Source organism: Bos grunniens, chromosome X, assembly GCF_055505025.1.
Source record: "Bos grunniens cultivar Pamir isolate PY7600 chromosome X, Bosgru_T2T1.0, whole genome shotgun sequence".
NCBI lineage: Eukaryota > Metazoa > Chordata > Mammalia > Artiodactyla > Bovidae > Bos > Bos grunniens.
In genome coordinates, this window is record NC_141194.1 from 18,379,819 (window position 1) to 18,406,508 (window position 26,690).

A 26,690-nucleotide genomic window follows, 5' to 3' on the forward strand; every position below is an offset into this window, starting at 1 on the left:
AATCCCTGGTTGGAAAACTAAGGTCCCACAGGCCACAGGGTGCAGCCAAAAAATTTTAAACATAGTAATACAAAATAAAATTACCTTTACACAGAACTCCCCTTCAGTAGAAGGATTAAGCAGTGGACTCACTCATCATTCATCCAGTTATAAGTGAGGGATGTCTGAGTCCATGGCAGCACAGTCAAGCTGCAACCATCTACTACCTGTCCTCTTATTACATAAGATGAAGAAGCTCCAGTCTGTATGAGCCCCTAAAGTAGCATGTCTGTTCTCTGCAGCTGAATGTATTCCCAATACTTGATTTCAGGTCAGTAAAGAGAAAATCAACTTTCCAGTAGCTAAGGAAGTCAGCAGATCATTGTGGATCATCTCAGTTTGGGGCTCACCAATTAACTTCTGTTCATGTGCTGTTTAAAAGAACTGTGTTTTCAAAAGTCAGTTTAGACATCATACTTTGAGGTTTTGTGGCACCAAAAGTGAATTCTTTATACACTGGGAAAGAGATTAGGGTGAAAGTCAGTCAGTCATGTCCAACTCTTTGTGACCCCATGGACTATAATAGTCCATGGAATTCTCCAGGCCAGAATACTGGAGTGGGTAGCCTTTCCCTTCTCCAGAGGTTCTTCCCATCCCAGGGATCGAACCCAGGTCTCCCACATTGCAGGCTGATTCTTTACCAGCTGAGCCACAAGGAAAGCCCATACTTCCTGAGATTAGGGTAGGCACCTTAATATTTCCCCAGATGTTTGGATGTTCCTCTGCGTTCAGAGCTCTTCCCCAGACACTAGGTGGCGTCACTCCATGAATGAACAACAATGAGCCATTTTTGACACCTTGCCCTGCAGTCATCCCATAAATTTTGCCCCCAGTGACCCCTCAGTAGCTCCTCCTGTTGTTTATGTGAAGGAAAGTGCTCCTGGCAGCAGTGCCTTGTACACAAGGCTGACCCAACATGGACGTGGCTGCCTCTGTGGAAAGAACTGAGGTAAGCTGCATAATCGGGGCTTCTTTATTCAGAAATGACAGAAACGCAAAGTAAGCTAGTTTAAGCCATGAGGAGGCGTGGCAGACACCGTTGATGTCTTTCTCAATATTGCTGTACCCACTGAGCTCTGCAGCTGTAGACATTCCTCAGTACACTGTCGGCTTCACACCTCAAAAGCCGGAATCTCTCTGCTTCTCTACATTGGAGCTCTCTCCATCTCCACGGCAGGTTGCCTGGGTGTGCTACAGCCATGACCCAGAATTGCTGGGGAGCAGACACCCCTAGGGACTAACCTCAGCCAATGGAGACGCCAGTTGGTGATAAATGCCCCACCTCCCCATCCTCTGGTGGAATGATGGTGAAATGTGGTCTAGTTTCCAGAGGTCCCCAGCAGGACTGAGCCCCCGTTGTCCACAGCAGCAAGTGACTCGCTCATTATTACACCCTTACTGGTTTTTTCCTTTCCCTGTCTCACTTCAATCCCTCACTTATGTTCTCTGGGATCACCACCCAAACAGACCACCAAATAGACAAGTCCAGGTCTTTGTCTCCACATCTAGATTTGAGGCAACCCAAACCACCACAAGGGGGTCACTGGGAAAGCTTCATATTGTGACAGGAAGCGCAAAGTGCCTCTTTGGTGCTCACGCTTAGTTGCCCCGTGACATGTGGGAAACACATGAGGTGCAGGTGGGCCTCAGAAATAACGGAGAAGGAATGTTTGTGTTGAATGTCCTGTGCTTCTACTAAGCACCAGCACTGTCCTATCCCCACCATCCCTGGGGAGAAAACTGAGTAAGCATATGTTCCTGCCTGCAGAGCTTACAAGAGGGAGTCGGTGGTGGACAAAGCTGAGTAAACAAGATAACCCCTGTTAAGTAATATGAAAACAAAAGACTGAAGAAGAGAAACTGGGGCAGAGGGTGAGTGGCATCTCTGTAATAAGAACTGAGATTGATAGGGTGAGAAAAGAACACTTTAGGCAGAGGAAGCTGAAGGTGCAAAGGCCCTGAGGTGGGAAAGTATGTTTCCAGAACTCTCAGTAAAACAGTGCCGCCTAAACATGGAGAAGGTGGCATGACATGAGGTGAGAAAGAGGCAGAGGCCAGCAGGGCCTTTGTAGGCCATTTTGGCAACAGGTGCTGGTTTTCTTAGTGTAGTAGGAATCCTTGGAAGGCTTTTTGTTTTTGTTTTGGCTGCACTGGGTCTTCATTGCAGTATGCTGGTTTTTCTTATTGCGTTGCACAGGCTCTCAAATTATGGTGTGCAGGCTTGGTTGCCCTGCAGCATGTGGGCCCTGAGTTCTCCAACCAAGTATCAAATCTACATCCCCTGCACTGGAAGGTGGATTCTTAACCACTGGACCACAAGGGCAGCCCCACTGGAAGGTTTTAAGCAGTGTAGTTGTTTGGTTTGAGCTTTGATGAGCTCATATCACTGCTATGTGGAGAATAAACTGTAATAGAATAAGCAAGGAAGAGGGGAGAATATTTAAAAGGCTAGAGATGATGGTGGCCTGGACAAAGCTGTTGGTGATGGAGATAAAGACAAGAAGAGAGGTTCAAAGTGTATTTTAGTAGTAGAGTCAAATATGTCCTTGCTTACGGATTGGATGTGGGAGAATGGAGAAGAGGAATCCAGGTTTTGACTTGGATCATGAGGTATGAAGGAATGTGGTCAGTGGGTGACAAGTGAAGGTAGCAGCCTCAATAATGAGGTTCACATCTAAAGAACTCGACAGACACAAGGCTTGGCACATAGCAAGCTCTTAAGATGGGGCATGAAGAATTGAAAGCCATTCTTGCCTCACAGAGAAGTGCTTCAATGGATTGAGGGGGTGCTTCAAAAACTAGATCACTGCAGGTTGTAGCATGAAGGGTTGAGGCAGCAAGTGGACTCATCTCTTCTAGACCCTTGATGAAGAACAGAGAAAAAGGATAGTGGCTGGCTTTGGAGATCTCCAATATGGAGAGAATTTTTTCAGCTGTATCTTGTTTCAGTCTGAGCAATATTTAAACATGTTTAGAAGGCAAGGTGCAGAGGTTGACAAGGGTCAAGCAAAGGGATGAAATCTTGCCTCTAGAGGTGGGAACAAATGTTCTTCCCACTGAGGAGGCGCTAAAAGGGAAGGTTGAGACTGAGAAGTTTGTAAGAGGGTCTGTGCACTTGGAGAAGGAGGCATGGGGAGAAGCGAGGCCACCTGCTGGCGGCCTCAACTTTCCAAAAGTCTTACAGAGGATAGATACCAGGTGTAATGAACAAAAAGCTCAAAGTACTGCTTAGCAGGTGCAGGGTCCAGTTGGGTTTGGAAACCTCACTGCCTCAGAGACAGCCATCCATCAACATGGTGACTGTACTAAAGAACACACATCTCCCGTTGGGCTTCCCCCAGAAGCAGATCTTGAAATCAGGATTTGTGCACAAGTGATTTACTGACTAAGTGTTTCAGGACTTCCTGGCAGTCTGGTGGTTAAGACTTTGCCGCCCAATGCAGGGGCACGGGTTCCATCCCTAGTTGGGGAGCTACATGCCTCGTGGCCAAAAAACTGAAACATAGAAACAGAAAGAGTATTATAACAAATTCAATAAAGACTTTAAAAATGGTCCACATAAAAAATAATCTTTAAAAAAGAAAAAGTGTTCCCAGGAAGACTGGGGAACATTGGAGCAATCTCAAGCCCCACAGAAGGTGTCTTCTGTCTGATCCTTCAGGGGAGTCTAGAGTATAAGTTTCACCATAAAGCTTTGCTCTAACCCGGGAGAAGGAGTGAGGCTGTCATATTCTTGTACCTGTCTATCATTGGGAAAGGGCTGCCCAGACACACAAATTCCCAGGGACTCTGGCTCTCCTTGTGGGTGTGTGTCCTCAGTCATGTCCCACTCCTTGAGACTCCATGGACTGTAGCACACCAGGCTCCTCTGTCCATGGGATTCTTCAGGCAAGAATACTGGAGTGGGTTGCCACGTCCTTTTCCAGGGGATCTTCATGACCCCAGGATCAAACCCATGTCTCCTATGTCCCCTGAATTTCAGGCAAATTCTTTACCACTGAGCCATCGGGGAAGCCCCTGGCTCTCCTTACCAGCTGCTCCAGAAGCTCTAGGGCAGGCCTCCAAAACAGAGCTAGGATGATGGAAGCGAATGCCCACTGAAGCCAAGAGCAGGTAACAAATTGGGAAAGGACTGGAGGGCATCTGGGCTGAGCTTGGTTATTATCTGCCCCAACCCAGCAGTCCATTATGGAACATGGTTTATGGTGGTTTAGTCACTAAGTCGTGTCCGACTCTTTCGACCCCATGGACTGTAGCCTGCCAGGCTCCTCTGTCCATGGAATTCTCCAGGCAAGAATACTGAGGTGGGTTGCCATTTCCTTCTCCAGGGGATCTTCCCAACCCAGGGATCGAACCTGGGTTTCCTGCACTGCAGGCAGATTCTTTACCAACTGAGCTATGAAGGAAGCCCCGTTATGGAACATAGGCCTCATCAAAGTTGTTCTGAACTACATTGGCATCTAGTCTCTAAAAACCCTAATTTATTTGGAACAATCTTATAAAGTTATATGATTGCAATGTTGAACACTTCTGTTTCTTGTTAGTCATTTTCTAATGAGTGTTGAAATGAACTATTTTTGCAGGGTTTTGGCAGTTTACAGAAGTATTTAGACTTAACATTTTCCTGCATTGTCATACAAAACCTCTATAAGCTGGCTTTTTTTTTCAAAAATGAGGTAACTGTAGTCCCTTTGGTGACATGTAGTAGAGGAGGGATGGTCCTCCTCTAGAGTCTGAAGCAGAAACAGTAGCCACCTGGCATATGTACCAGCAATCTGGAATGTTACAGAAACGTCAGGCTGCTGCCTGTGTGCTCTTGAACACAGTTTTTACCCAGCTCGAATTTTACCCATCGTCAGGATCTGTAAAACTGGGGAGAATCAGTGATACCACATACTATGCAGGACAATTTCCTAGCTCCTTTCCCTCCTGCTCTGCAAAGCTTTTGTTTCTAAATGAGAACCATAAACATAAATGAGACAATAAATTTGTAAACATTTGGATCCTCCTAGAGGGAAAGAGGGTAAAACTCGAACTTAAAGCAGGTCACAGAGGCAATGCTGTGAGTTGAGCCAGTGTCTCCTCTTCCTGGCACACAGCACATGATATGGTCCAGGCTTGCACTGGGGTCATGCGGCCACGTTCTGGCCAGTAGGATGTGGGCCCAGTTACTGTAAATCAGCGCTCCTCAAACTGTGGTCCATGCAGCAGTGCCCATTTGCAAACTGTACGTTACCAGTTTGCAGTGAGTGAATACAGAAATGTAAAAGTAGGCAATTAGGGACTTTGACAGCAATTTGACATTGCCACTGCATCCAAGCAGCATGTCCTTTTTCTAGTCATTCATTTTTGTGAAAGTATTGGTCCATGATAGGTTAAAGTTTTTTAAAAACTTGGTCCTTGGATAGTTTGAGAAACACTTCTGTGAGCCATTCCAGGCCTCACCCTTTAAAACATCTTGTGCCATCCAGGAAGGTTTCTTCCTCCTCCATAGCAACCTTAGAAGCCACTGGTCCTAAATGTCATCGCTACAGGATGAAAAAGGATCACCAGACGCACACCAGGTTATGACATGAGTGAGAGAGAAATATTTACTATGTAAAGCTACAGAAATGTGGACATGTTAGTGACACATAACTTAGGATTGTTTGATTCTTAAAAGGAATAATTGCCCTCATTCTGGAAGTTGGACCAGCTGGGGCCAGGGGACCCACTTGGATGCCCTTTGTCGGGGATGGCTGGAAGGCTGGCTTAGTTGGGACTGTCAACCAGAATATCCACATGTAGCCTCTGCAGGATGATAGCGTCAGGTCAGTTGGCTTCTTAACCTGGAGGTTCAGGGTTCCAAGAGCAGGTAATCCAGGGAAAAGGACAGAAGCTGCATGGCCTTTTATTACCTAACCTTGGAAGTCATGTAGCCTCACTCCTGCTGTACTGCTGGCTGAAGCAGTCACAACCCCATACAGATCAGGGGAAGGAGACATGGACCTCTGTCTCTGCGTAGGAGGATTGTCACAAAATTTCAGGTCGTACTTTAAAACTGCCTTACTATGATTATAATTGGGGGCTTTGGTTCCAGATATCTTGTATTTCCTTCAAACCACCTGACCCCAAGCCTTCTCCATAGCAGATACTCACTAAATGTGTGTTGATGATCGTAGAGGGGAAAGCTAGGAAGATTGCTCCTGTTTTGAGGATAACTGAGTCTGTTCATGGGAATTTGAGTTCATGGATTCTAAGACGCACTTCTTTCACATTTTAACATCTCTGAAATTGGCACTTGTTAAAATTTATGGCATCTTATAATGATGTTTATTAGCAGGGCTTTTTCTTTCTTGAGTACGTAAGATAACCGTGTGTCGTCCAACCAGTAGCTTGTTAGATGAAATATAGTAAATGTCAAGGACTCAATATCTACTCAGTGGAGCCTTAGCTAATGAGAAGTAACAAGAGGAAAGGAAATTATGGGGAAATGCCTACACTCTCTGCAATGAAACTGATGAGCAAAGAAAGACGGCCAGATGGAGAGCCAGCAATCACTGCAGTAAGATATTCCTAATGCTGTAAGGAACCCAAAAGGGCGTCATGTCCAAACTCTGCCCAATGGCTGCCCCACCACCACACTTGCTCCGTATCTATGCAGTCTCTGGACCCACACCCTCCACCCACTGTGCTGTAACAGAAAATATTAATACCTTGGACAGCGGCCAGTTGAGGTTCAAATTTGGGCTCTGTCATTTCCCTCTCGGAATTATAATTTCTTCATCTGCAAAATGAAGTGAGCTAGTGGAAACAGAGCACAGGGCTAGGCACGTAGTAGGTGATGCACCAATGGTATTTTTTTCTTTTCCTGTGATTAACTCTCCCATCATTTCCAACTAGTTTATTTTCTGCAAGTCTTGAGATAATCCTCTTTATTACTTTGTAGACCATGAGTCTTTGATTTATTAAAACTATTGAGAATATTCTCATACTGTTTAAAATCCTAATCCCAGGTCTGAAGAATCAGACAAAATAGCTCCATATTAACCTTAGAAACATTGCCATCAAGTCACCCACAGCCTGACCTCCCACCCTTCCTGGAGGTTTTCACAGCTGTCTCATTAAGTCATTCAAAGTAAGGAGAAAATAACATATAAAAGAGGCTCCTAGTCCAAAGGAAGAAAGCCTAAATTCACTCATGTATTCATTCAGCCTAACAGCAAATATTTTTGAGCATCTACCACGCACCTCAAACTGCAGTAAGTCATGAAAACACATGAAACACTCATAGAACCCATCCATACAGAGTTCACAGTCTGTGAAGGAGACTGATATTAAATACAAAGTTATTACAAAGGGGGTGGATGCACTCAAGTTAGAGAAACCTAATCTAGTTGGGGAACCAGGTTTAGATATGATTATTAAAAGCACCCACAGAGAACTTGTGGGCAGGTAGTTAATTTGGGAAGCAATCCTTAAGAACAGGAACAAGGGAGTGGGGAGAATGAGATGGAAAGACTCTTGTAAAAGCCAATGAAGGATGCCATAGTGGGCAATTTGCCTTTGTGGGCAACTGAGGTTGAATCCTTCTGGGGACCCTGCAAGAAACTATACAGAACACACCTCAGAGTTATCTTACCAGAGGACAGGGAGCCTGGTGTTTACCCACTGGGCTGCCCCCAGAACATTAACACACATACACACACTTCTGAGCTGCATCGATACCAGGGTTTCTCAACCTGGCACTACTGACATTTGAGGCCAAATCATTCTTTTTTTTAATTCAAATATAGCTGATTTACAGTGTTATGTTAATTACTGCTGTACAACAAAGTGGTTCAATTATACATACATATATATTTATACACACACATTCTTTTTTAAAGTATTCTTTTCTATTATAGTTTATCATAGGATATTGAGTATAGTTCTCTGTGTTATACAGTAGGACCTATTGTTTATCCATTCTGTATGTAAAAGCTTGCATCTGCTAACCCCAGTCTCCCACTCCATCCCTCCCCCAAACCCCTTCCTCTTGCCACCACCAGTCTCTTCTCTATGCCATGATTCTGTCTCTGTTTAATAGGTAGGTACATTTGTGTCATATTTTATATTCCACATATGAGTGATATCATATGGTATTTGTATTTCTGTATGGCTTACTTCATGTAGTTTGATAATCTCTGGACCCATCCATGTTGCTACAAATGGCATTACTCCATTTTTTTTGTATTTTTTATTTTTAATTATTTTATATTTTGTTCTTTTTAATGACTGAGTAGCATTCCATTGTATGTATGTACCACATCTTTATCCATTCATCTGTTGACAGACATTTAGGATGTTTCCATGTCTTGGCTATTGTGAACAGCACTGCTATGAACATAGAGGTGCATGTATATTTTTGAATTATAGTTTTGTTTGGATATTTGCCCAGGAATGGGATTGCTGAATCATATGGCAATTCTATTTTTAGTTTTCTGAGGAAACTCCAAGCTGTTTTCCACAGTGGCTGCACCAACTTACATTCCCACCATCAATGTAGAAGGGTTCCATTTTCTCCATACCCTCTCCAGAATTTGCTATTTGTAGACTTTTTAATGATGGCTATTCTGACTAGTATGAGGTGGTGCCTCATAGTAGTTTTGATTTGCATTTCTTTAATAATTAGTGATGTTGAGCATCTTTTTATGTGCCTATTGGTTACCTGTATTTCTTCTTTGGAGAAATGTCTATTTAGGTCTTCTGCCCATTTTTCAATTGGATTGTTTGTTTTTTGATATTGAGCTGTATGAACTATTGTTAATTTTGGAGATTAATCCCTTGTCAGTTGCTTTATTTGCAAATATTTTCTCCCATTCTATAGGTTGTCCTTTCCTTTTGTTCATGATTTCCTTTGCTGTGCGAAAGCTTATATATTTGATTAGGTCCCATTCGTTTATTTTTGGTTTTATTTTTACTGTTCTAGGAGACAGATCCAAAAAGATACTGCTGCAATTTATGTCAAAGAATGATCTGCCTGTTTCCCTCCAAGAGTTTTGTAGTATCTGGCTTTACGTTTAGGTCTTTAATCCATTTTGAATTTATTTTTGTGTATGGTGTTAGAGAGTATTCTAATTTCATTTTCTTACATGTAGCTGTCCAGTTTTCCCAGCACCACTTATTGAAGAAGTCCCAGCTGTGATCCCAATTTGGGGTGTCACCATTGTGAAAATGATGGGCTTCCCAGGTGGCTCAGTAATAAAGAATCTGCCCACCAATGCAGGAAATGTGAGTTCGATCCCTGGGTTGGGAAGATCCCCTGGAGAAGGAAATGGCAACCCACCCCAATATTCTTGCCTGGGAAATCCCATGGACAGAGGAGCCTGGCGGGCTACATCCACAGGGTCACAAATGAATCAGACACGACTGAGCAACTAAACAGCATTGTGGAGATGGTATTTAAAACCAGGGTTCAGATGAGGCCTCCTAGAGAGGGAGTGTAACTAGAGCAGAGATGAATTCAAAAGGCTGAGCTCTAGAACACAACATTTAGAAGTCAAGGAGAAACTCAGGATGGAGTGAGGCAGGGACAGCTAGTGTTTCATAGTGTTTCACAGAATTTCCCTTTTGCAAGATGAAAAGAGTTCTGTGGACAGGTGGTGGTGATGGTAGTTCAACAATGTGAATGGACTTAATGCCACTGAACTGTACCTCTATAAATGGTCAAGAAGGTCAGTTTTGTTCTCTGTGTTTTACCACAACTTTTTTTAAAAAGAGGGCGATAAACAGGTCCAAGAACCCAAATGAAAGAAGTGTTTCCAGAAGGCAGGAGGGATCAACCAGGTCAAAACACTGCTGAGAAACCAAGAGTTAACCAATGGTTTTGGCAACGTGGTAATCTTGAGAGCAGAGCAGGTGACAGCAAACGCTTGCTTGAACTCGGCTCAGAGACAGCATGGGGGATGAGGAAGGCAAGATGGACAGGGTAGCTAACTTTTCAGGTGGCAGAAAAATGAGGCCAGTGGCTGGAAGTGGTCACAGGAAGGACTCTTATTTTAAGATGAAAGATAATCCAACATATTTCAGGGCTGAGACTGGAATGACCCCACAGAGGGGGAAACATTGATGAGGCAGGAAAGAGAGGGGACACTTGTCACCAGGGCACTAAGCCAGAGCAGCCGCGAGTGGTGGGGATCCGATTTACGGAGACAGCATGGGAGCAGGGGCAGCTGACGGGTGTGACCAGAGCAGAAGCCTGTGGACGCAGAGGTGAGCAGGATGGGCCACTTGCCATGGGGAGGGTAAGGATGGGCTCTTCTGATTGAGAATAATTTTTCAGTGAAATAAGAAGCATGATTGGCAGCTGACAGTAAAATGTAAGGAAGAAGTTTTGGAGTTTTGAGAAGGTTTAAAATAGCCCTCTCAGACAGGGAGAGGGTATTTCTTGGAAATGTAGTTGGACTGGGAGGCAGCTCTTGAGGTCAAATTAAGGTTTTTGGTCGTAAATTTCAAGTGAGACTAGGATAAATTTTCATCTGAATATATATTAGTTTTATTGTTAATAAGTTCCTAATATGTTTCTTCAGTTTTTATTTCCTCTCTCATTCATTTATTATATATAAGAATTTTTAAAGTATTTCTAAAAAATGAGGAGTATGTTTTTTTTTGAGGAGTATGTTTTAATATAAATACAAGCCACCAAAATATATCAATCATGAACCTGTAGGTACTGACAACTTTTTGTCAAAATACAGATAGCCAAGAGTATTATAAATACAAAAAAAAAAAACTTTGACAAAACACCTCTTTGAAATTTGGAAAACCACCTAGTTAAAAATGGATATAAAAGATTGTAATATTACAGTGTTTAAACTTGATTGAATATATAGATGTACATACATATGTGATTATGTGTGTATAATATGTAATACATGATATGTATGTATAATATATAATACATGATGTATATATATATATCATATGTGTATATATATACACACACATAAATTTTTAATTCAGCATCCATTTCTTACTGTCACAAAATATTTACAGAAGTGCTTAAGGCCCTATGAGACAGAGAAAACCTTAAATCTCCAAACTTAGAAATTACGTATTCTAAAATCTCTGACCTGAATGCTGAAAAGCTAGAAATTAACAATACAAAGAAGGAAATAGAACTGTTAGGAAAATAAATAGTAAAATACTCTTCTAAGGAATTCCCTGGCAGTCCAACTGTTAGGACTCCGTGCTTTCACTGCGTAGGGTGCAGGTTCAATCCCTGATTGGGGATCTAAGATCCTGCAAGCTGCATGGTGCAGCCAAAAAAAATAAAAATAAAATAAAATACTCTTAAAAAAATAAATAAAGTAAAATACTCTTCTAAATAACTCAAGGGCCAAAGAAAATAATCAAAATTACAATTATGACTCCATTATAAATTAACCACAGTGAAAACAGTGTGCACTCAGAGGAAAATTCTGAGCCCTCAAACTACCTTTTAATTGGAGACAATGCAATATAGCGCAACATGTTTTTCAATTTACTACAAAGGCAAAAAATAGAAAGGCCTAGAGAGGTACCTAGGGAAATTGCTGCAGTACATATCTTCTCTTTTAGATCATGCTTTTGAGATCCAATTTAGCAAGCTCAAATATGTCCTGCTTAGAAATAAATGACTTGAACTGGGAGCTCGCAGCAGTCACAATGATCACTAACATCTCATCTTGCCCACCTCTTGCATCTCAGAGGTGTGGTCAGACCGAAAAAGTGTCCTGCCTTGCTTTCAAGGTCAAGGGAATAGGAGAATAAGGGAATCTGTCTTTTCCTTCTCTGTCTACTGTGCCCAAATGAATAGTCTTTATTTCCTTTTTATGTGTGTGTAGTGATGGATGCTTGGTTAGGTGCATCTGCACAGGCAGGTTAGATACGAGGAGGAAAAGCCTTTTGCTCCACCCTAATGCTTTAGGTTAACTGAAACGTCCTTAGGAACATGTATAAATATGTTCCAGCTTAAATATGGAAGATTACAAAAGTGTACAAGGGTCAAAGAAACAGCTGTTTGGAAAGGTAAAGGGCATCATTGAGACAGGGAAAATGAAGTAGGCAGACAAACACAGTATATGCATTGAGGTGACAGAAAATGCACTAAGTTGATTCAACATACATTGCCAGGCACCAAAGAATGAGATATGAAACATGTCCTCAAGGGACTCACAGCTGATACTCTCATGCAATGAGTGCTTTCCTCGTCAGGGCTGGGATTAGAGTTAAAATCTGGTGCGATCCAAATGAAAAAATGTATATAGAATTATTTGAAAGATTATAAAGCACTGAATTCTATGATATGATTTTCACTATTTATTACTTGATGAAAATGTTCTCCCGAGTGATTGATATATAGCAGGAATTAGCAAACTATGCCCTGCTGCCTATGTTTATAAATAAAGTTTTTTTGGACTACAGCCACACCTGTTCATTACATATTGTCCATGGCTGCTTTTCCCCTACAAAGGCAGAGTGGAGTAGTTTTCATAGAAATGACACAGTTCAAATTTGCTATCTGTCCTTTACAGCAAAAGTGTGCCATCTTCTGATGTATAATGTTATTCAAGTGTTCCCTGGGTCACTCAGGTCTCCTGAGTCATCTTTTCCCTTTGGAGAATAACTATTTTCATGTATAAAAATAACCACCCTCATTCAAAAAATACTTTAAAATCATGTGAAAAGCATGATGGTATATTCTCAACTGTTAATTATATTACTATATAAATATAATGTATATTATATAACATGATTAACACAAATTATAATTTTTATTATTTTGTATTTTACTGAATTATTAGAAAAAAATTTTGCTTTTATTACTGAAAAAGTATATTCTGCAGTTTGGTAACTTGTGCCTTTCTAGTCTTTTAAAAAGGAAAGCTTTTTTTCCTTCAGTTGTGACAGTCTGCTTTGTAGAAGAAATCATTGCTTTGTGTTAAGGTGACTTGCTTTATTCTGTTTTATTATTGCCAAGCAACCTCATCTTAAATCCCGAAGTTCTAACTTCTTTTAATAGACATAGAGGTATTATCTGAGTTCCAAGAATTTATATTAAGCTCTTACAAAATGTATTATGAATGTAGCCCACACAAACACTGAAATATAACTCTGGGACAGCTGCATTAGACCGAAGGTTGGTTTCAGCTATCATTTAATCTTTGAATATAATAAATATCCGGCAGTAAAAAACCCTTGGAGAAACTAAGATTTTAATTGGCTTGGTTTAATCCCACATAGGCATTTGTGATCCTCAAAAACCTGCAGCCACAGCCGTGTGACCTAACCAAGATGGCAGCATGAACTTGCTTCTTCCCTGCCAAGTATTATTTCATATATACTGTAAAAATCATCACTCCATCTAAAACCAACAGATTTACTATCTTTTTTTTCATTTGGTTTTGGCATTGGCCATGATGAGCAGCATGCAGAATCTTAGTTACCTGACTGGGAATCAAACCCATGCTCCCTGCAGGGGAAGCGCAGTATCCTAACCACTGGACCACCAGGGAAGTCCCTGGGTTTGCTACCTTTTAACATTTGAATAAGGTTTTAAGAAGAAAAAAAGCCTTTGGTTTATTTGAGCTAAACCTTAGGAAATCACTTCTGAGGCTCTGAAGAAATAAGAACTAGGCAAGCATTAGTTTTGAAAACCTAAAAGATAGTCATACTTAATATTCAGTCCTCGTTATTGCCAGTTGGACACATCACCCCCCGCTCAATTCCCTAATTTCTCGTCTAATAGATTCTTCTAGTCACCATTCATTGAGTCATTTTGAAAGTGTTAGGTCACCTGTTGTTGAAGGCTGATATTGTCCCAAAATAGAAATGTAGAAGCAGCCTAGGCCAAGAAAGGCCTTAGAGTGAAACATATATCAACAGGAGAAGATTCTGGAAAGTAGACCAAAAAAAGGAAGAATCCTGTTTGATTAGAGAAAAATAATCAAAAGATTCTTGGTGATTCGGAATATATTTTATGTTCACATTTAATCTGAAGAGAAGTATTTACCCACTAGCCATCTACTTTTGGGCATAGCCAGGCTTTAAAGCCACAGTTGACAGTTTTCCCATTACTAGATGTTATGGATTTACTGTGTGTCCCCCAAAATTTGTTGGGGGAATTACATTCCCCAAAGCATGTTGAAGTACTAAGCCCCAGCACTTCAGCATGTGACCTCATTTGGAAATGGGGTCGTTGTAGAAGTAATCAGTGAAGAAATGAGGTCATAATGGAGTTGGGTGGGCCTCTAACCCAATATGACTGGTGTTCTTATACAAAGCGGAGATGTGGGCACAGACATGCATACAGGGAAAATGCCATGTGAATATGAAGGTCATGTGAAGATGCATCCTGGGAATGTATCTACAAGCCCAGGAAAACCACATTCTGCCAGCAAACCACCAGGAGCTAGAGGAGAGGCATGGAACAGATTCTCCCCCAGAAACAACTCTGCACGCACCATGATCTGAACACTTCTAGCCTCTAGAACTATGAGATAATAAATTTCTGTTTAAGCCAGGGGTCCCCAACCTCTGGAATCTGATGCTTGATGAGCTGAGGTGAAACTGATGTAATAAAAATAGAAATAAAGTGCACAATCAATGTAATACATGTGAATCATCCCAAAACCATCCCCCTCATCCCAGTCTGTGGAAAAATTGTCTCCCATGAAACTGTCCCTGGTGCCTAAGCCATCCAATTTGGGGTGTTTGTTATGGCAGCCCTAGGAATCTAATACAGTAGCATCCACATCAAATTCTCAGTCAGCATCTACACACCTGTAACAGTACCACTGTGGGTCACAGGGCCTCTCCCTAGGCCCATTCCTTCTGTAGACCACTCTGAAGAAAACTCTAGTCAGCTCTACATAGACTATTGTTCCTCTATCTGATAACATTCAGTTCACGTTTTCATTCCTCTACTAAAGCAGCTATTTCCCAGCTTTATCAATTTTTCACTTCTGGTTTCCAAATTAAAGTTCTCTGGTAACTATAAAATGATACATATGTTCTTTCTTTACCCCTCATTGGATTGAAATACACAATATCTATAAAAAGATGTTAGTTTCAAAATACAAATAACCATAATACTTATCGAATGTTTTTCTAAATCAGGATATGCACAATTACCTCTAATATATGATCTCAATTTGTTTCATTGTTTTTCTCTTGATGAACATTTCATATGCAAGGACCCATCACATCTTTGTACTTGAGTTTTGTTCCACTAAACCAAAAAAATCTCAAATGTGAATTATTCACATTCTTACTTAAAACATAAGTTTAAGGTAATAAAAGAAGCCTGCTGCTAAATCACTTCAGTCGTGTCCGACTCTGTGCGACCCCATAGACGGCAGCCCACCAGGCTCCCCGTCCCTGGGATTCTCCAGGCAACAACACTGGAGTGGGTTGCCATTTCCTTCTCCAATGCATGAAAGTGAAAAGTCAAAGGGAAGTCACTCAGTCGTATCCGACTCTTAGTGACATCATGGACTACAGCCTACCAGGCTCCTCCGTCCATGGGATTTTCCAGGCAAGAGTACTGGAGTGGGGTGCCATTGCCTTCTCCAAAAGAAGCCTAATGAAAGTAAAATAGTCAACTTTGTGAGATAAAAGGATTTGGCAACTTTGACTATGATTTAATCCATAAGCCATGAGTAAAGTGGGAAAGAATGTACACATAATATGACTAAAACATAACTAATGTCTTCTGTATTGAGTGTGTTAAGTGTTTTAGTGACATCCCTTATTCCACTGTGCAGTCTAATAAGTAATACTAGTATTTTCCCTATTTTATAAATGTAGAAACTGAGACACCAAGAAATTAAGTTAATAGCTCAGGGTCACAGAGCTAGTCATTGGTGGAGCAAGAGTGATGCCTAGGCAGCCTGACTCCAGTCTCCACACTAACCCTCTCTCATAGAGCCTCTCAACATCCTGGCACATTTTGTTCTTCTTCTGCATGCTAGAAGTGGAACCAAAACAAACCATAGTCACTTAAACACACTGGGCGTTCAAGAGTTGAGGAAGTTGATTTTTAATGCTCTTAGAAACACTTAATGATCATCTTTTCTAACAGATCCATCATCTTTTAAAATAGTTACAACATTTGAGAGGTAGGAGTTACTTGCTTTTAAAGATGGAGAGCTCATAAGGAGAGATTCTGTATCTACTTCACATTAATAAGATCAGATACTGAGGAAATCTGTGACATGCGTAGGAAAGACTTGCTTTTCAAGGCAACTGACAAGCTTTTAGGCTAAAGTACTGATTGTACAAAAAGAGATGAATGCCTGTCCCAAAATTCAGGGCCAAATTGTGAAGCCAGTGAAACCCAGGGTCTGTGTCATGATGCCTCTTGTTTTGTGCTCCTATCTTCAATAAAACCAACCTCAGGAGTTGAGAGAGAGATGGAGGGAGGAAGAGAGAGAGGTGAGGAATCCTAGTGTGGGTTCCCCGGATGCAGAACCTGAGGCAGGGATTCTTGTTCATGTGGTTCTGATGAGAGTGCTCTGGGGAGAAGGGACATGAGAGAAGCAGGACAGGAAAAGATCAGTGTGGTCTCAATTGGAGACCAGCTTTAGCCTGATGCCGTGGAAAGCTCTGGAGTACACATGGCACCATGCCAATAAGGTGTCAGCATTGTCACCCCTATTTTTTTTTTTCCTAGGAGGTTGGGGGCGGGAGAAGCTACTCTTGAGCCAAGAGCAACTCTTTGGAGACGGGGTCCCCAACACTCACTGCAGCTGGAAGACTAGGGCACTGACCAGCAAAGGAGATCTGTGAGGGACACCAACAGCACCCACTAGGCTTGGAGAGGTTGCCCTACAACGAGCGTCTTTTCAGTGATCGTTTCCACCAAGACTCCTCCCCCAAACCTCTGCTGTGGGTCTGAGAGAATGCCCCATTTTTTTTTTTTTTTTTTTTGTCTGCTCTCATGCAGCACGACCACACTTTCATGTGTTTTCCTTTGACTCTAGCAAGCAAACAGGCTTCTCATGCTAAAGGTATTGGACTTCTACAACTAATACCAAAACTGGAAGGAGAGCTAGCTGTCTCCCATATATCAAAGATACCCTTCTAGCCACTGGCATGATAATTTGACTCCGTCTTTCCCTCTATCTTTTGGTAGTCTGCTTTCTACAGTGGCCTGCCTCCACCTCTGTTATTTTTTTTCCCCTCCGACTTCTGTTCTCTGTTGCTCTTTCTGACTCCATCTGAGGCTACCGGCACAGTTTATCATGGGCTTCCAGTTTCTAACATTGCCCAGGGTCGTCTTCAAAATGACAGGCCACAAAGATGGGGCTTTGGGCTAAGGATCTTTCAAACAGGGCATCCATGCTTTGATCTGTTGTGTATATTGGCCTTCTTCTTGAGCTATTGTTTGAAGATGGGGCTCAGTGACTTTACAGAGTTTCAAACACACTGGTGTCTACCACAGCTGCATCTACAGTATTTTATTTGAGGAAGCTGAGTCCTTCTATAGACCAAAGATTCTGCTATTTGTGCCTTGGATCCCTTTGCATCTAGTAAAGCCATTAGGTCCCTTCTCAGAAGGTTTTTAATGCAAAAAATAAAATACATAGTACTATAAATCTAACCAATTATATTGAAATACAGGTATAAAAATATTTAAAATCAATCTGTGGTATAATAATATTTGTGTTTGTTTATTAGTGCATTAAAAACTGAAGTCTAGAAGTAGTTCTGGTAACTCTCATAATTCCCAAGTGATGAGCATAAATGATATGGCAACATGGTAATGTCCTGGAAAATATCTGTTCCATTGGTGATAAAGTTACAGATCAATGCCTCATATCACCATGGTTCACTACCTATATTCATAATTGAAATAGATGCTAAATTTCAGTTAGAGGATAGTGAAAAGAAAAATGTAAGTCCTTAAGCCCCCTGAATGAACTCCAGGTTAAGAAGCCCTGGTGAAGATAGAGTTTAGAAAATAGGTATCATGCCATTCTTCAGTTCAGTTCAGTCGCTCAGTTGAGTCCCACTCTTTGCGACCCCATGGACTGCAGTACGCCAGGCTTCCCTGTCCATCACCATCTCCTGGAGCTTGCTCAAACTCATGTCCATTGAGTCGGTGATGCCATCCATCCATCTCATCCTCTGTCGTCTCCTTCTCCTCCCGCCTTCAGTCTTTCCCAGCATCAGGGTCTTCCAGGAGTCAGTTCTTTGCATCAGGTGGCCAGAGTATGGAGTTTCAGCTTCAGCATCAGTCCTTCCAATGAATATTCAGGACTGATTTCTTTTAGGATGGACTGGTTGGATCTCCTTGCAGTCCAAGGGACTCTCAAGAGTCTTCTCCAACACCACAGTTCAAAAGCATCAATTCTTTGGCACTCAACTTTCTTTATGGTCCAACTTTCACATCCATACATGACTACTGGAAAAAACATAGCTTTGACTAGATGGACCTTTGTTGGCAAAGTAATGTCTCTGCTTTTTAATATGCTGTCTAGGTTGGTCATAACTTTTCTTCCAAGGAGCAAGCATCTTTTAATCTCATGGCTGCAGTCACCATCTGCATTGATTTTGGAGCCCAAGAAAATAAAGTATCTCACTGTTTCCATTATTTCCTCATCTATTTGCCATGAAGTGGTGGGACCAGATGCCATGATCTTAGTTTTCTGAATGTTGAGTTTTAAGTTTGCCATTCTTACAAACTGTTAAATAACTCGTACAAACACGTACACACGCAACAAAAGTGACACGTTTGTGCCACATTCTTTGAAGTTGAATGCCATGACTTGGCTCCCAGGAAGCCCCAGTGCCCCCTGCTTCTTTCCGGGTCCAAGATCATCTATCTCACAGTCTTTGGGAACAGGGTCAGACACTAGACAGATGCCCAGAATCTCCTTGAAAAGGAAAAAGAAAGCATTTTAGGGAACATTTACACCCAAACTCCCCACAAATTTGTAAGATGAAAGTTCAGCAGTAGAAAATCACTTGCCCAACACAGTGTGAGCTATGTGGTTTGCAAGATGTTAATTGCAGTTGGCACTTCTGAGGCTGGTGTGAGATGTGTTGGCCTTCATCTCCCAAGTTGTTTCTGACCTACTTTCTTCCTGACCACCCCACTAGAAAAAAGAAAGAGGAAAAAACTGAATTTGCTCTAAGTGTTTTCTGAGGACTTTTAATTAAAATATTTTGATGGATAATGTGCTTTCATAAAAATTTTAATGGAAGTTGTCTTTAGAGCTCATATTTTATGTCAGCGGGCAGTTATGACCTAGATTGAACAAAATCTAGGCCTAACTCATTTTTCTATTAATATAGTGATAATCCCCCATGAATATTCATATTTTCTCCATTCTTAATGTTTTTATGTATCTCCCTTAGATGAAACAGCTTAAAATTTCCATTTTATCATACAGGAAATAAGCACAGTAGATTTCAAACAGGTAATGTAAACTCTGGGGGTTCCTTCATGGCTCAGTAGTAAAAAAAAAATCCATCTACAATGCAGGAGACGTGGGTTCAATCCCTGGGTTGGTAAGATACCCTGGATGAGGAAATGGCAACCCACTCCAGTATTCTTGCCTGGGAAATTCTATGGACAGAGGAGCCTGGAGGGCTACAGTCCATAGGGTTACAAAAGAGTCAGACACAACTTAGTGACTAAACAACATAAATGTAAATTTTACCAAACTTGGGTTAGTTTATTTCACTGATTTTTGTGTACACACATTTTAATTCTCAAGTGAAACTCCAGTCAAATGAGTCCCAATCCTTGAAGACCATTTTATACATCAAATTCTTTCTTCCCATTCCATAAGGTCTCTCTTCCTCCAGAAAAAGCATTTTTATTCCATCCTTTACTGCTGAGATGTTCTAAATTTCAATCTATTTGTTTTAACAAATATTTCACTAAGATGTTCTCTCTAATGGGCAGTGAACTAGACCTGGGGATGCAATAATAAACAAGATGTGTTCTGATCCCTGAGGGCCTCATAGTGAGGAAGACAGATACAGCTAACCAGACTGGTGGTACAATAGAGGCAGGAACGGAAAGCAGTAGAGGTACTGAGGAGCGTATCATCCATCTGTTTAAGGGATTAAGATGAAACTTAAAAGAGGTAAATGATTTTTTTTTGAACTGGGTCCTGAAAGATGAGTAGGAGTTTTACAAGTGGAGAAGCCTGGAAAAAAACTCTCTAGGTTTTAGTTATAGAATTTTCAGAAAGCAAAATTAATTAATTAAAAATTTGAAAAGTAAACCTAAATACTAATCCAAAAACTGGATGAGAAGATGAAATACATCCTTGGGGCTATCTTCCACCCAGAAGTTTGTACCTCCACTCCCTTACCCCTATTTTGCCCCTCCCCCCTCCATACTGGTAACCACTAGTTTGTTCTCTGTATCTGTGGGCCTGTTTCTTTTTTGTTATATTAACTAGTCTGTTGTATTTTTAGATTCCACTATAAGTGATATCATACAGTATTTGTCTTTCTCTCTCTGACTTATTTCCTTTGGCATAATACCCCAAGTCCATTCATATTGTTGCAAATGGCAAAATTTGATTAATTTTTATGGCTGAGTAGTATTTGTGTGTGTATATGATATATATATGCAACATATATATCATGTACCATATGACATCTTCTTCTTCATTCATCTGTTGATGGATACTTTGGTTGCCTTCATATTTTGGCAATTGTAAATAATGCTGCTATGAGCATTGGTGTTCATGCATCTTTTCGAGTTAGTGTTTTTGCTTTTTCTCAGATATATACCCAGGAGTGGAATTGCTGGATTGCGTGGTAGTTCTATTTTTAGTTTTTTAAGGAACCACCATACAGTTTTCCACAGTAACTGCACCAATTTACATTCCCACTAACGTGTAGGCGTGTGTGTGTGCTAAGTCAGTTCAGTCGTGCCCGACTCTGTGTGACCCTATGGACTGCAGCCCTCCAGGCTCCTCTGTCCATGGGATTCTCCAGGCAAGAGTACTGGAGTGGGTTGCCATACCCTCCTCCAGGGGATCTTCCCGACCCAGGGATTGAACCCGCATTTCTTATGTCACCTGCCCTGCCAGTCGGGCTCTTTACCACTAGTGCCACCTGGGGTTCCCTTTTCTCCACATCCTTGTCAGCATTTGTTATTTGTGTTGTTTTTGATGATAGCCATTCTGACAGATGTGAGGTGACGTCTCCTTGTGGTTTGGATTTGCATTTCCCTGATGATTAGCAATGTTGAGCATCTTTTCATGTGCCTGTTGGCCATCTGTATTTCCTCTGAAAAAAAATGCCTATTCAGCTCTTCTGCCCATTTTTAAATCAGGTTGTTTGTTTTTTTTTTATGTTGAGCTATATGAGCTGTTTGTATATGTTGGATATTAACCTCTCATCGGTCATATCATCTGGATCTGCATAACTCCAGAAGGCTTTGGCATTACACTGGGTTTTTCTTTTAAATGTGTAAGTATGCTGAGGCTGGCCTTGGGGTAGTCTAGTTTTGGGGGGTAAAAAACAATTTTTATAAGCATTTGATCTACAGGATTTGCAAGAGAAATGAACAGAACCAATGTGCCAAAGAGAGCATATGGCTAACTCTGGGGATTCCGATTACCTCACTGGGGACAAATCCAATAGACCACATGACATTTATCATGATCTCTAGTGTCCTGATTTGGAGTGGGAATTAATTTCCTCTTTGACTTTGGACAAACTTTTAGGGAAAATAATGACATAGGTCAATGTTTGTTGGGGACAGGGTTGGCAGGGAGACTCAGGATGGAAATAGATTGAGGATCAGTTCCAACAATCATCACTGAATGAGCCAAGGGTTCTTACTTTAATGAATAGAGTAGAAATAAACATTTCAACAAACACACATCCCCCAAATTTCATGTCCTCGAAGAGGAGGATGAAAATTAGTGGCACATATATTAGCAATCCCCCCTCCACAAAGAAATCCACAGCAAATTTAGAACCAGGAGAAAAATCAAGCTAACTTTTGTTCTTCGGTTATTCTTCGTTTGTGTTATTAGATTACCATTCTAAAAATACTTGGTGAACACTGTACGGTGTAATGAAAAGAAGTGGACTTTGAAGTCAAACACACCTAAATATGAATCTCAGGTTACTAGGGGTGTTCTCTGCTGCCTACTTCATTAGGTGGGATACAAGGATTAAGTGAGAGATAGAATTACAGAGCATGTGCCTGGTACCTAGAAATTGCTCAGTCAAATTAACCAGCAGTCACAGTAGTAGCAGTAGTAATAGTAGTATTAATATTATTTAATAACCTTTCTGAATGTCACTTTCTTCATTGGTAAAGAGAGGGAAATAATACCCACCTTGTAAGTATTTTGAGAATAAATTTGCAAATGAAATAACTTGTTTAAAATACCTAAGCCAGTGTCTGGCTCAATGGAGGTATTCAATTAATATAGTTGCTATTATTAGTGTGTTATTGTTTGCCCAGTACCCCATGACTTCCCCTCAGTGATCCCTGTTTCCATTCACTGGACATGTCCTTAAAATCATATCCACTAGTCCAGTGGACCATAGTTATCGCTCTACCCTGGGTCACGTGACATGCAATTAGAAATGTTTATCATTGGATAGGAGCATTGATTTGGCTTGGTCCTTACTGTAAGTTCTCTCTCCCTGATTTTTTTTTAATATTTATTTATTTGGCTGTGCTAGGTTTAGTTGCAGCACACAGGCTCTTTAGCTGTGGCATACAGGATCTAGTTCCCTGACCAGGGATCGAACCCCGGGCCCTCAGTATTGCAAGTGCTGAATCTTAGCCATTGGACCACCAGGAAAGTCCCTGCCCCAGGTCTTAGTTGTAGCACGTGAGATCTTTGATCTTTAGTTTTGGCATGTGAACTCTTAGTTGCAGCACGTGGGATTTAGTTCCCTAACCAGGGATCAAACCTGAACCCCCCTGCATTGGGGATGCGGGGTCTTAGCCACTGGACCACCAGGGAAGTCCCTTTCCCTGTTTCCTTGGGCACTCTTTCCCCCACTGGCACTCTTTCACCGTTACCAACCTCTTTTAGTTCACTGCTTAAATACAAGTATTTTTATCTGAGGAAAGGAAGCAGAACCATTGCTTAAGACAAAGTCCTCCAGGCAGTTGCATTAGGAGATCGTGATGTGGTGAAATCTCTGTTCTAAACAAGCTGTTCAGTCTGTTGCTTGGACAATGGGAGGAGCAGCACAAGGACACGTGAAATGGGGGTGAACCAAAATCTTGGTCCTGAAAAACATAGGTTGTGCCAGGTGGTACCAGGTGGATGGTGAAAAACAGAGACTGCTTCTTATTTTGGAGCTTATTTATCAACCCCAAGTAATCTCCAATTTGTTGAAGGGGACCTTTAATCTCTGAAGTAGAACAAAACCCAGCTTTGATTACAAGCCTTTATTGTGAATTTATGAAGCATCTAAATTTACAAAGTAAATTTCCTGAGAAAGTAAATTGTGCAGAGAAATCTGGCTCATGATAACACATCCAAGCGCAGAAGAAAAAAATCATTTCCTGTTCCACTCAGGTTGCTAGTAACTTTTCCATTTACCTTAAATTTCCTCTTGCTTTATGTTGTTTCAAATAAGCAATAAATGTAGAAGAAACAGAACTTTAAAAAATTAATTATTAAATCCTATAGGACTAACACTCCCATGTTTCATTTCCTGTCTTGTGTCCCAGTGAAGCGCAACTATGAAATGATGTATACAGCATGATTCAATCAACCCACTTAAAACAATTTTCTATTTATCTTTTTGTGAATGGTAAACTAATTCATGTTTCTTGTAGAATGTAGAAGTTGCCAAAGCTGAAAGAAAAACCACTCATAGCCCCAGTAGAGAAATAAATACTATTAGCACGCTGGTGAAGTTTGTTCCTGTACTTCTATGCATTTGATGTTGTATTAATCAGAATCATAGTGTACATACATACTGTTTTGTGATCACATTTTAAAGTCATTAAATGCCTTTTTCAACATGAGCTTTACTGGCTGCATAGTATTCCATCAAATGGCTTATTTAGTAGTCAATCTCATTTGGTTAGCCATTTGTTTTGGTTATTTCTAGTTATTTGCGCTATTTTAACACTTCAGGTGGGAATTCCCTGGCATTCCAGTGGTTAGAATTCTGCATTCACTGTTGAGGTAAGTTAAGTGGTGCAGCCAAAAAAAACATTTTGGGAAACATTGTTGTACATACATTTGGCCATGGCTATTTATTTATTTCTCCAGGTTAAATTCCTAATAGGGGAGTTTCTGTGAAAATGGTATGTTTACTTTTTAAAGGATTGTTTTAAAGGTGCATTTTTTACTTTGTAGAACCTACCACACGTATAACTAAATGACCATTCTTAGAATTATTTTTCAAATGACTGACTTCTCAAATAGTTCTAACAATTTGGCCTCCAATCTATATCTCTTTGTCTTTCATACTTGAAAGAACTATGAAAATCTTTTTATCAGGAACATGTGTCTTTTTACTTTGGGTAGTACAGTAGCTATAAGCATATGCCATGAATCAAAGTGTTCAGTAAAGCCCTGTATATGCGCACACCTAACACAGATGTTCCCTAGAGCCCGTAACTTCCACAAGGGCAGGCATCGCCCATCCGCTTACCTCTGTGTCTGTAGACACAGCATAGCATCTGGCACATAGAAGAAGCTCAAAATTTACTTCGGTTTTTTGTTTGTTATTGTTATTTTTAATTGGAATATAATTGCTTTGCAATGTTGTGTTAGTTTGTAGAGGTCCAAGAGGGAAGGGATATATGCATACATATAAAAATTACTTCTTGAATAAATGAATGAAGGATATCTGGTAAGGATTACATCAATTTGCTTTCCCACCAATAATGAGAACAGCTCTCATAACATGTCAGTTAACCTTTAGGCAAAAATTCTGTATATTCCATAAATGCTCAGTGGTTTAATAAAATACATTTTAATAGCTTAAGTAGACAAAACTATCTAAAGGAGTCATTCTCACCAACGTTAAAAGCATATGATGTTAATTTACCTACTTTATATGTAAATGACCACTAGAAATTTGAAGTAAGCCACTTATGTAAGCCACTTATGTAATTTTAAATTTCTTAGTAGCCACCTTAAATAAAAAGAACTGGGTGAAATTCATTTTAATATATTTATTTAATCTAGTAAAATACTTTTACTTTCAACGTATAGTAAATATTGAAAAGGATTATAATTTTACACTGTTTTTCATAAGTCTTCAAAATCCCATGTGTTTTGCATTTAGAGCACCTCACAATTCAGACACTCAGTTTTCATCAGAAATACTTGACCTGTGTTTAGATTTCATAACATTTACAGCTGGTCCATACTCAAAGGTGTTCCTTTGAGTTTGTGTGAGGTGGGAATACTCACACACAAATTGTTCCAAATATCCTACAATGTTTACCAATAACTGAATCAAGTATAAGTTTTTAAATTTGAATTCAAATGAAATTCAGTTCCTCACTGGCACTAGTCATAATTCAAATGCTCAGCATGCTTGCATGGCTCATGGTTGCTGTATTGGATAGTATTGCAGAGACCAGCTCTTTAAGTATCTTTCATATGGCCTATTTAACAAGTACTTGCATAAATTAGACCTTATTACCCCTATTTTCAGATGAGGACATGGAGGTTCTGAGAAGATATCACTTACATAAGATAACGCAGTTCGGAATTGGTTAAGACTCAAATATAGCCATTTAGACCCCAGAGGCTAAATCCTTCTCCCTATCCCGTTAGCTGGAAAAAAAAAAAAAAAAGACAGCAAAATGGAACATCTGTGTTAGGTGTGCAAATATCTGGAAGTTTCCTAGGCCCTTTGCTTCCATGGCATATGGTTATGGCTACCATGTTGCCCAAATTAAAAACATAAACACATGGTTTTGCCAAAAGATTCTTGCACTTCTTTCAGGTGTAAAAGACAGTGAGAGACATCGTTTGGAAGCCAAAATGTTGGAATCTGAGGACATTTCAGTAGTTTATAGTAGTAGTTTCTAACTTCTTTTAAGCAACAGAACCCTTTTGTACCTGAGATCTTAGATAGAACCCCAATATATAGACTCAACGAAAGCGAGGCTTCTCTATTAAATCACAGATGAGGGAGTTCCCACTCCACATCCCCGTCTGCTATGCCCTCCCCTTACCATGGAAGTCCCTGAGGTAATGCCTCAAAGCCCCACAAACCCCACCTTCTAAGTAAAGCTAAAAAACCCCTGAACATTATATGTAAAATAAACACAAGAAGACTCAGAAAGGTAGAGAGAAGTCAGAAAAGCTAGAGTTTGGACCCTGAATAAAAACACGGTGGTGAGTTCTTGGTTTCTCGGCCTTTTGATTTTGCCTCAAATATCCTAGTCCAGGTACTGCAGAATCTGGCAAAGTGGAAACACCAACAGCCACAGACCCAAAAAAGCGCCACACCCAAAACCTACCCTCTTTAGCCAAAGGACCATAAAAGAGACATCCTAGAAAGACAGAAAACTTCAACAGTGGCCATTTGTCTCCAGGTAAACTCCATAGAAAGACTGCAGCCACCACCGCCATCTTCATCAGCAAAGGAAAGTATGGGAAACCCATATTTGCACACTGTCCAGGCTGTCACAAGGCACTGAAAGCTCTCCAAAAGGGTGTTAGCAG